We start from the raw sequence: 10,300 nt of genomic DNA on the forward strand, positions 1-10,300 counted from the left end.
GGCTGAATAATATTCCATTATATGCACTTACTAAATTTTGCTTATCCATTCCTTCATCAATGACCAACTGGGTTGCTGCCATGTTTTAGCTATTACAGATAAGGCTGCTATGAACATGAGTAATATTTAAATGAATGTTTAATGTAATTCATTTCCTAAAGAGAGGTAGGTTCACGTTCAAACAAAATTAGCAGCCATCTATATGATGTATCTTAAAATCACCTCATTTTTGTTAACAACGAGACCCAGTAATTGTGATCACCATAACTATACTGAGCACCCTAAATGGAGATATACTAGCAGCAGGAAAAGAGATGCAATTCCAAATAAAAGGGTTAAAGTTGAAGGTTTTTATTTCTCGTGAAAGGATGAAATTCAATGAATGAGGGAAAATGAGTCCAAGTTAATCACCACACTGTGTGGATCCCCAAAACACATACACAACACTAAAACCTATGCTAGCAAGAAAGGAGTAAGAAAGGGAAAGGCTACAGGGTATATTAGGTGGTGGAGATGGGACAATTTTGTCCACATAATAAACCCTAAAATTTACCCTGTGATTAATTACATTGCCTTCCTCTTGACAACATGGGCCACATATTAAAATAGAACAGAACTAGGAGTTGACATTTCGCAGCTATACATGTGCTGTTTTGACTTCCTTTATAAACTGTCAAAATGCATTTCTGATACAAAGTTTCTGAATCTTACAAGGAAAGAGAAGATGGTAGACACACAAACTTTATTTTCCCACTATTTTTAAAGCTAAGCCCGAGTTAGAAATTTTTCCATTTTACTGCTATAAAGTCTCAAAGTCCAAACACTTGCCTTTTGCCAGCTTTAGTGAACAATTTTAGATAATCATGGAAACATTTTTTTGCTCCTAAAAATTACAACTCATTATCTGCTCTCTCCAGCACTCAACCTAAACCTGGACTACTAATTTTAACTTCCCATGTTATTTTCATAAAACCCAAAAGCAGGTATTAGTGTAAAGGACACATAAGTTATTGAATCAAAACACCTTATAGACAATCACTCTACTCCCAAAAGATATATAACCCCAGAAGTTTAAGAACCTGAGCAAACTAAATATCAAAATTCATGCATCAAGTTCCATCTTAAAATTAATGATGTAATGTTTGATGTAACAATCTTACATACCAAAGACCGAACGGTATTAACTGAAAGCAGGAGTCACAGGCTACGTGGTTTATGTGTAAAAAGATGTCACAGGGTTTGGCAATGACCACCTTGCTCCCTCTATCCACCACACCATTTCTGCTGAGAGTTAGTTGAGAGTTTACAAATTCCCAATATATATTAATCTTTGGGATCTGAGAACAAGAAATCAGAGTTTCCCGGAATGTTCATCAACTCCTAATATCCTAAATTACTCCTAACATATACTTCCAATGCTCTATATTCTCTTTATTCAGTAGGAATATATAAAACATGATTAATAAAAATACTCACTTTACAAAGAAACATAGCCGACTGAATATTAAACCATTGGAAAACGTCAGTGAACAGTACTGGGTAGTATTTTAAGAGCTAATATTCAGACTTCCTGGTTAGGTTAACATCATCATCACTACACAGAATCATGCGTTGAAATTGCCAATTTGAGAACTTGTTTGTTCCCAAACTCATTATTTCTTGGAACATGACTCATAGCATTTCTATGAACTATACTATGCATATAAACTTTAATATTTTATTTGCAAGAATGTCGTTAGCAGCAGGCAGATACACATACATACATAGGTACAAACACACACACACATACCCACACACACACACGCACGCACCTTATACCATGGCAATAGCTGAAAGAAAGACTGACTGTTTAGATCTCGACCATGCTTCTATCAATGTTCTGAACCTGGTTCCTGGAAATGTCAACCATATCTTTTGACTTGGAGAGTCTATATTTCCTGTTCTTGCTTAATTTCCACTTGGTTACACATCTTTCAAATGTGTAACCTTTTTAATATTCATTTTCAGCTCTAATTCCCTTAGATGGATTATAACACATTTTCCCTGTGTTCCAAATATCCTGAATGATTTTTCTTGTGATTTGAGACTCAAAAAAACAAATTTCTCGAGAAATACTGTGAGAAAAATTTCCACATGGAAACACTACTGAGAATCCTTTGTGACTTGTTGGCGAATGTGTGGCTATCTTCTTTACCTCATTAGAATTTAAGGCCAGCCCTAAAGGTGGACCTCCACTCAGGGGGTTTAGCTTTTAACATGGCTTCCCCTCCATTACAAAACACATGACTTGAGAAGAAAGGAGGTTACATCTGAAGCATAAATTTTTAAAATTTCTTAATAGTAGAGAAATAATCTGTATTTCTTTGAACACTGAAACTACACATAGACCAGAAGAGAAACTAGTGATGCAGCACTTATAACCTCACTACCTGAAGACTGTCCACAATTCTGACACTCTCTCGCACATCCATACTTGATGTTACACTCTACAGACACAGAAATATTACACATGTTGATTAATCACCAATTCTGTCAATGAATTTAGAAGATATAGCAATTGCTCTTATGATTGCATTATATTTTATTGCATGGACAACAAAAATTGAACTATATTCACCTGTTTTCTAATGTATCATTATAAAAAAGGACTTCAGAAAGCCTTTTTGCATCCATAACCTTTTGTACTTTGCACGGTCAGCAGATATTGAAGTCGTGCAATCAAATATAATTTATCTTAAGTATTTTTTAATGAAGCAAAGCTTGGTAATTCTTTGTATCTTCTTGATTTTTGTTCCTGCTCTAGTTATTAATTATTTATTGTTTCACATATCAAAATCATCACTTGGTGGCAGTATTATTTCGTCTTATTTTAACTTTGACAATTTTTGTCTAAATGAAAAATATGTCATTTGGTAAAGAGTTGGATTATGTTACCTTTTAATGTCAATTTATTTGATATGATTTAAGAAATATGCTAATGTTTTACATCATACTATATTTAACAATTAGGATTAACATTTAAAGATGAGGCCATTTCTTACAGTGATATTTCTACTTCTAGGAACTTGCTTCATCCTGTCTAAATATTTATTATTGTGAAACTACATGGCCTGAAAGAGTAACTTCACTTTTAGATAAAAGGCAGAGGGCCATATTTGTCAGAAACAACACAAACCGTAAATTACCATCTTTATTTAGGCGAGCAGGGCCATTGAAAGTTATTTATAACTATAGATTAAACAGAAATAACATTTTTAAGATGTCAGAGCATATACTTAATATCTCAGGTCTATGCTGCCATGAAACTTTTATTGCCTATAAGAAATGCTAGTTTTCCAAGGTATAAACTTTTGCTTCCTAGAGAGTAGAGCACATTATGAACATGTTTTTAATAGGACTTCATTTTCTGATGATTGCAGTAATACAGATGTACACTCCCACTTTTTCTGCCCTAGGCCAGACACCTTTGGATATTACAGATGTTTCACCCGAGAAAATTTTTCAACCGACTTTAAAAGTAGGTTATACCTAATTAAAATGCAGATCTTCCACTATTTAAAAAAATTTAAAGATAGTGGTGCATAAAGAAACAAACCAATGCTTTGAGAGGTAGGATGGGAAACAACTCAAAAGGAGGTGGTTTAATAAGCCCCTATAGAGAGTGATGTGGATCTTGAATACAGGGCCTCTTGATGACAAGAAACCTCCCAATCTAGGAAACATTCAATAAGAAAATACTTTTTGAGGGCAAGGGTCAACCCTAGGTCAATGAGGACAATAAATGGTAATAACCGTGTGCAGTACAGAATTATACCATCCAAGTTTACCATTTCATCCGTGTTATAATAATGATGCATCTGATAGCAAAGCATACCAACAGACTGGTCTAGTACAAAGTACAAGATTAAATTCTTAGTAAAGTCTACTTGCTATGTTTTGTCTCAGACCTAAAATTACTTCATTCTGGAATACGTGGCTAATTTATTTACTTTTTTTTGTTATTATTACTGGTCAGGTTCACTGGAAAACCAGCTCTGAAAGAGAAAGCAGGGTGTTTGTTAAGGAGTGCCCCTGGGTTCAACGCCTATAGAGTGAAGAGCAAAGAATCAGGATTGGAGAGAAATCGACTACACTATCAAGCCCAGCAGCGATTCCTGCCAGCCCTAAAGGAAGTTCTAGAGCTAGAATGGCTTCTACAGAGTAGTCTGAACTTTGTTTGGATGAAAGGGCCTTTATATTCCGTCATACATCAGTTTCTTAATGAGGTCAACCCAAGAATGTGGCCTGACGCAAGGTACTTCTCTGCAGCTGAGGCAACCCTTGCAAGGGGAACCTGGGCAACATCACAGCATCCACTACACAGAGTTTATTTTGCACAAAACAGATGATATTTCCTCAGTCCCTTCGTAGTGAGTTTTTTTCTCAGAATGAGAATATAAAAAATGATAGGTGAAATACATTCATACTTTTCTGACTCCACTCTACAGTTACCAGAAGTTTTGATAATCGACCTTTCTTTAAATCATACTGCCTGAAAGAACTCTGAAGATCATATGAAAAGTAGTTTATGTTTTCTTTAAATATGTACTCTTCGTAGCAAAAGATTTTTGAGTAACCCCCTCAAAATATGAATATGAATATATATATATATGTGCTTAAGTTATATATTACAAACCTTATTAATGAGATAAAAATAATTTTTTAAAGTCAAACAACTAACATAAAATTTCCAAGTTTTTTTCCCCCTACAACACAAATCTCACTTTCAGAAATACTAAACTGGACTCCTGCCTTGCTTCCAAAAAGGCAAGCGCTTTAAATTACCTCGACAAGACAATATTGCATCTTTTCCTGACCTCCTTTTAAAATAAAAAAGTTTTTAAAAAGCAGAACTTCAGAACTTGATCTGCATATACTCTTCCACTATTACCTGATGCTGTAGGCTGTGCCTTTACCATGCTGGCATTGCCCATTCTCTTTTCAAGAAGCCTCACACGACAACTTATCTTGTCTTTCTCTTTCCATTCCCTTTGCCCAAATCCATTGCACCCAGGCTCCCAAAGTTTATGTTTCATTTTTAGGTACACCATAACCTCATTTAGAGTTGATAATGGCATGGTTCTGATGTTGGCTAAAAAAAAATTACTTAGTATTTTCCTGGTGGCGCAGTGGTTAAGAATCCGCCTGCCAATGCAGGGAACACGGTTCGAGCCCTGGTCTGGGAAGATTACACATGCCGTGGAGCAACTAAGCCTGTGTGTCACAACTACTGAGTCTGCGCTCTAGAGCCCACGTGACACAACTACTGAAGCCCGCGCGCCTAGAGCCCGTGCTCCGCAACGAGAAGTCACCACAATGAGAAGCCCGCGCACCGCAACAGAGAGTAGCCCTGGCTCACCGCAACTAGAGGAAGCCTGAGTGCGGCAACAAAGACCCAACACAGCCAAAAATAAATAAATTTTTTTAAATTACTTAATTGAACAGTAGAATTAAAGTAGAACAGAGGCCTACCAGATCCCCAAATTCCTAGTTTAGAGTTACTTCTGCAACATCATGTTGCAAATAGGTTTGTCTCAGTTTGGTAAGAGGCAGACTGTGAACGCTCACTAGCTGTGTTATTGCTGTTTTAAAGCAGTATGTACTGAAAGCTCAGTGTTACCTTGGCTTTAATATCATGCTATTCTACTCTTCTGCATATGACCTCTGAACTCTTATTAAATCAAATCCCACTATGAATCAAAGAACAGCCCAGTAGTATTTTAGTGTAGGTGTAAAGGGTAAAAAGCATGTGAAAGGAATAAGATGGGGAAAAGCAAACATGAGAAAGCCGGAATGTGGGAAAAACATTCCCTAACAAAAGACAAGAGATAATAGGTATTTCCTCCCCCAAGAGAACTAAGGGAGGGAGCATTTATTTGTGGCTAGTTGGTGAGAATAAGGAGGGAGACTTTGAAGTTCTTCCCTAGTTCATTTATGTCGCTGGGGTTTAATCAGCTTACTCCACATATCAAGGCTCACTTCTAGATATAAGCATATAGGAGTGTGAGCATGTAAGCCAACAACTTATTGTGCACCCTAGAGGTTCAAATGAAAACGAAACAAATGAAAATCTTTATTCTTTTAAAAAAAAGAACATAGCCTTGATAGAGGAAAAAAAAAATCTATAATTTTAATATGTTGCCAAGAATAAAAATTCATTAAATAGATAACTTACTGTCATTTAGGGGAATATTTCAGAGGACTCTTATGTGTTAATTTAGTTACATATGACATAAGCACTGGGAAAATTATAGCTATCCATAATTATGATTTTCACAAACTAATCTGGTTTAATTAAAAATGACAGTTTCTGTTCCTTTTCCTAAAAAGTTCCGTAGACATCTTGGACACAATTTCCTCATTGGTTTTAATGTAAACCTTGGCTAATATTAGAAGGGATGAAAAAATAGGGAAATGACAAGAGAGTGAATTGGAGATATTGCATTATTTTGTCTGAAAAATATTTGCTACTACTAAATGGCAGTTCCACTTAAGATTTTGTTCTTAGGGATAGGGAAAAAAACACAAAATCAAAGCATGATTCATTCTGTGTGTTTGCATATCCTGCCTTATCGTTCTACATCTAATTAAAATACATCTAAGATACAGATTTTTAATAGCTTTTTAACCTCATTTGTTCAAGTGTCCATCAGTAGTTTTAAAGATATAGCCATTGTTTTAATTCAATGAGTAAATTGAGTTTTATATCTGGAATTCTGATCCAAATCTTTAAGAAATATCTGTAATATGACCATTATTCTGAAGCAAACTGTAATTGACGTAATACATTAGAGAATATAATAGCTATTCAATTATGAAACATGTATTTCTATGAAATGAAAAAGTAAGCATTTCTCACATTTGACTAGCTATCATTAATAATGTATTTCCTCATGGGGTTCATTTTAGAAACTTTCTTAAGAGACTTCCATTTGAGATTCAAAACCAGCCCATTCCCAAACCTACGCTAGTTACATGACCTCAGTAATTCACCATGCATAAATTTGACACAAGATGCATTTAGAGATTTTTAGGTGATTAATATATGTTAACTGGTAATTTAATGTATTTTATGGCATATATGACTTAGGATGAGGCAAATATTGCCAAGTCTGCTTCTTAATTTTAAAATAAATTGCTAATGTCATAATAGAATACTTTTACTAAATCTATTCTATCGGGATTAAGATCTCAATTAGTTATATAATTGGTTTTAATTTCACATTTGCAGGTCAGTTGTCAAATTCACATTGCTATCTTATTAAAATGTATGTAATGATCAAAATACTCTCCAGTTCAAATCACTTGACAAGCTACAGGGCCATGCCTCCATGGAGCGCTCCTCTCCATCAGTTCTCTTCAAGATGCACTACTGCATCAGTGCCTTCAGTCAATACTTGCTTCAGTTAAACACCTTTGTTCAAAGTATTGCAGAGTTTAGACTTTTCCACCTTCATTTTATGTCTCTCTGAGCCACATGCCACATGCCATATATTCCTTCTTATCCACTAAGTTTCATCTTGCATGGTCTTTTAGATCTATTTAATTATTTCCTTCTGTATGGATCCTGACTGACCAGGAATCAATTCAGTCCCTGTCTGTCTGTCATTTAGAGACAGAAACTTTGAAGAAGAATTAAATGATTCATGTAATTATGTAACCAATTCAGGGTAGAAACCACATTTATAAGACATTTTGCAAAAAAACATCTTTTCATGGGTGGATGTGAGATCTCACCTCCAACTCTCCCCACGATGTATCGCACAGTAGTTTCAAAGACTCGGGGTGCATGGGTAGCCCTTTTTGAATCCCACCTTCGTGATTCTAGTATGCCACCCACATCCGATTAAAGTGTTATCAAAGAAAATGTAATGATGCAGGATAGGTCTGTATTACATTGATGTACAAAATAACTGTAAATATTACAGAATTACAAAATAGTATGTACATCATGTTTATACTCACATGTATTACCACACTTCATTAAATGTCATCTGTAAAGGCAACTTATCCCATTTATATAAAATGCACATATATAATATTAATCATACCTTGTGTCTGCAAACATATGTGCATGTATATATGTGTAAGTATGTACATACATGCACATACAAGCCACAATGTTAACAGTTTAGAGGAAAGTTATTTCTGTGATTTTTACTTTAGCTATATTCTGTCAATTTTTTAATGGAACATTGTCAATAATCATTACAAAAACTATACGCTACTAAAAAATTAAAACAACCCTCTTAGAAATGGGAAGGTTTTTTTTTTCCTTAATCAAGGACTAAGGCCTCAGAGCCTTTAGAGAAAACACTGAGCAGCTGAATAAACCAATGGATCAATGGGTTGATATATTCTAATTCATTCACATCTACACTTTCAATTTCCCAAGTTCCATGAAGCAACAATCCACAAAATGTTTCTCAAAAAAAAAGTCCACGGTAAAATATGTTTGGAAAACTCCACCCTTCTCTTCAAGTTTTATCATACACTTAAGCACGATAAAATTTCTCAGAAATCAGGCATTAAGAAATTGATTAACTTTGTTCACCCCATGTGTCACAAACTTATTTGATCACCAAAAACTATTAACATCCCATATAATTCCATGAAGTACAAGCCAGGAAACTCTATTAAAATTCAAAAGGAGAAGACAGTTTAATGAAGAATTTAAGGGAAAAAAATTGACATATTGTGGTAGGTAGCAAAAAATTAAAATACTTTTGACTGGTGACATTTCTTTGGAAGAATTTCAGATTTATTAAAAATACTTACTGTGGTTATCTATATTTAGTGGTTAAGAGTATGGCTGGGGGACTTGGGGTGGATGGGGGTGCACTCCTGGCAAAGCAGAATAGCAAGGGGAAACACCTGATATGGACCAACAGCTTAACCAAGAACATGGGCCATCTGTATATCACACGTTTATTGGTGACATCAACTATGCACACACTTCACATAAAATTAGTTGTATCAGAGTTAAAAGTAATTTAAAAGTAAAAGATATACAAGAATACATAGAATTTATGATTAAGTTCATTAACAAGTACTCATGTCTAGAGATGCCCTCAGTCATGTCAATTGCCTTGGCCTTCTCTTTCACCGTACAGATAGAGGTTAAGCCAGAAGGGATTAAGGGACCGCTCATATTAATGTTACTGGGACTTAGCGTACTAGGAACAAGTCCACCTTCAATAGCTCTGAACAGTGTTATATTGTTCTTTGTTTCCTGGAACAAAGAACTACCAATTCCTCCATGTTTTTACCAACAAGTGATGGTTCACTAATTCTTTCCTAACTTTTCTAATAGAGCACTGTTTCTCAAAGTGTGGTCCTTAGAGCATCAGAATCAGTAGCACTTGGGGACTTGTAAGAAATGTAGATTCTCAAGTCCCACTCTACAATCAGAAACTCTGAGGGAGAGGCACCTTGATCTGTGTTTTAAGCCTTTCAGAGACTTTTGATACACACTCAAGTTTGCAAACCACTGCACTAAGGAAGTATGATTGTTGTCTGTCCTGGATGTTTCTAATAACCACATCAGATAGTCCTTGGATCAATTCACAAACCTAATTTTAAATGAGCCAAAATTTTAAAACATAGCAGTTATGTTGTAAAATAACATGCAGGCAGTCCAAAATTTGTACAATATTTAACTGAAAATGGAATTGAATGTTGGCATAATGAAACTTGGAATAGATTTCCCCATGGGCCTAATGCTACAAAACTATGGCAAAGGAAGGAAGCCATTCCAACGGAGTCTATTTGTATCAATTTAATTGTACTTCAGTATTGATAGCATTAACTTCAGTTCTGAGAGGAGTGACAATGAGGTTTAAGAAGGAAATGAGAAGGTTAAGAGAGGGAGAAGAAAAAAGAAAGAAATAGGTTAAGAGGAGAAATAGCTATTCCCCCACTTTTTGTTTTTTTTTTGGTGTAGTGATAACTACAGGTACAATGCACAAAAATCAATTTTCTTTGACTGCATTAAAACTTGCTAGATATATCAGAATCCTAAGTTTTATCAAGTCCTCTTTACAATAGAGCTTTATTCTCTCTTCAAATCTTCTACATCATAGTAATAAGGTAGAGTGTGTACATTTTGCTTTAAGCTCTAAGGCTGGTGAAACCAAAAAAAACACCTTCTAGGTTCAAGCAGGAAATAGGAGTTAAGAAATATAATAAGGAGTAATGTTATATATTGCTCCAATATAATAAGGAGCGTTGGGGCTCTCAAGAATTAGAGGTACATGCTCTA

The sequence above is a fragment of the Lipotes vexillifer genome, unplaced genomic scaffold (assembly GCF_000442215.2).
Source record: "Lipotes vexillifer unplaced genomic scaffold, Lipotes_vexillifer_v1.1 scaffold1085, whole genome shotgun sequence".
Classification (NCBI taxonomy): domain Eukaryota; kingdom Metazoa; phylum Chordata; class Mammalia; order Artiodactyla; family Lipotidae; genus Lipotes; species Lipotes vexillifer.